Genomic DNA, 2,272 nt, shown 5'->3' on the forward strand with positions numbered 1-2,272 from the left:
GCTCAGTCTTGTGGTTCCTTCTCCTGTGTGCTTTAGAGACTGTAGGGAGGCCAGGGTGGGCTGGAGTCAGCCCTGGGGTTGGAGGAGGTGAGCAGGGCTGGGCTTTCTCCGGCACTCCAGTAACCCTCGCAGCTCCACCATGAGTCCCTTCTCAGAGTACACAGACATTGAACGTATAGTGTTTTAAATTGGACTTCTGAGAAAACTGACAGGCTTGCTGCAGCTCCGGTGATGATTGGGGTTAGAATGGGTGCCTCTGACTGAATAGAGAAAAGCAGATTCTTCAAAAGCCTTCATCCTGAGAGGAGTTGAGCCCTAGCAGGATTAGCTGTTACCCCTCAGTGCCTCCGTCTGCATAGGACCACCAAGCACCATAGGTCATTTTGAGATCCTTTGTTCTTCCAACAACCTGTTGGGGTGGGAAAGGTGGGAGGAACTGCCCTATTTCATAGATGGAACACTAGACACGGGAACCATGCGGCCAGTTCTTTGCAGAGGCAGGACTCTGAAAAGAATTATCCTGAGAGAAAAAAGTTGCGTGTGCAGGTGCACACACACAAACGATACACAGTAGGGTTAGATCTTTTAGTGTATGTCAGTTACATCTCAGTAAAACAAAATCACCTTAGCTCAGTGAGACTTTCATGTGTTGGGTGAAAGAAACTGGAGGGACTCGGACTTGCATGGCTTCTGCTGTCATTGAAATCCCCCTGGGACTTCAAAAGTTGGGAGGAAGGATCCAGGGCAGCTCTAAGTCCTCTCCCCAGCTGGGCCAGAGAACAGTCATGTTGCCCTTAACTGTCTGTCGGGGTGTGGGGATAGACCTGCCAGAAAGTCAGACTCTCCCCACTCTGCCTTTGGTTGGATTAGACATTGAGTAAAATAGCAGGGGGTTGGTTTGTTTTACACTGGTTTTTGAGACAGAGTCTTGCTCTGTCGCCCGGGTTGGAGTGCAGTGGTGCAATCTTGGCTCACTGCAACCTCCACCTCCCAGGTTCAAGTGATTCTCCTGCCTCAGCCTCTTGAGTAGCTGGGATTACAGGTGCACACCACTACATTGGGCTAATTTTTGTATTTTAGTAGAGATGGTTTCACCATGTTGGTCAGGCTGGTCTCAAACTCCTGACCTCAAGTGGTCCTCCCACCTCGGCCTCCCAAAGTGCTGGGATTACAGGCGTGAGCTACCGTACTTGGCCTGTTTGACATTTTTTAAAGTAACCTGTAGTTTCTAAATGTTTTATAATGAATATACTTTTAAAAAGTCCCATATGTGCCAGGCACAGTGGCTCACGCCTGTAATCCCAGCACTTTGGGAGGCTGAGGTGGGCAGATCACGAGGTCAGGAGATTGAGACCATCCTGGCTAACATGGTGAAACCCCGTCTCTACTAAAAAATACAAAAAAATTAGCCGGGCGTGGTTGCAAGCACCTGTAGTCCCAGCTACTTGGGAGGCTGAGGCAGGAGAATGCCATGAACCTGGGAGGCGGAGCTTGCAGTGAGCCGAGATCACGCCACTGCACTCCAGTCTGGGCAACAGAGTGAGACTCCGTCTAAAAAAAAAAAAAAAGGTACTGTATGCAACTAAAGCTAAATACAGCTAAAAAGAGTTTTAAAATAATTCCTTGTCCTCTTCTCCCAAAATCCTCTCCCAAGAATTGACTGCTTTTAGTTTTTTTAAGCTGTATTTTTCTGGTATTCACTGCCATATTTCCAAATCATGCATTTGACAACACTGCAGTTTTTAACTTTTATCACATTTGTTAGCATTCTATTGATAATTTTTTTCCCTGAACTCTGAGAGGGAATTGCAGACATTGTGCCTCTTAACCTCAAATGCTTCAGCATGTATTTCCTCAGAACAAGGATGTTCTCTTACTACAACCATTATTAGGAAATTAACTTTGATACGAACTTTAATTAATTTATAAAATTTATTCAAATTTTACCAGTTACCCCAATAATGACCTTTATAGCAAAAAAAAAAAAAAAATTTCCTCTGGTCCAGGATCATGCCTTGTATTTAGTTATGCCTCTTTAGCCTCCTTACTCTGGAATAACTTCTTAGATTTGTTTTCCTTGACATTTTTGAGGAATATAGGCCAGTGATTTTGTAGAATGTCCTGTAACTTGTGTTTGTCTGATGGTTTCTCATTATTAGATTCCGATTATGTGGTTTTGAGAGGAATACCAGAGATGATGATGTATCTTTCCCAATGCATGATATCAGAGGCACATGGTGTCAGTTCCATTACTGGAAATAACTAATCACTT

The sequence above is a fragment of the Pongo abelii genome, chromosome 10, assembly GCF_028885655.2.
Source record: "Pongo abelii isolate AG06213 chromosome 10, NHGRI_mPonAbe1-v2.0_pri, whole genome shotgun sequence".
NCBI classification, from domain to species: domain Eukaryota; kingdom Metazoa; phylum Chordata; class Mammalia; order Primates; family Hominidae; genus Pongo; species Pongo abelii.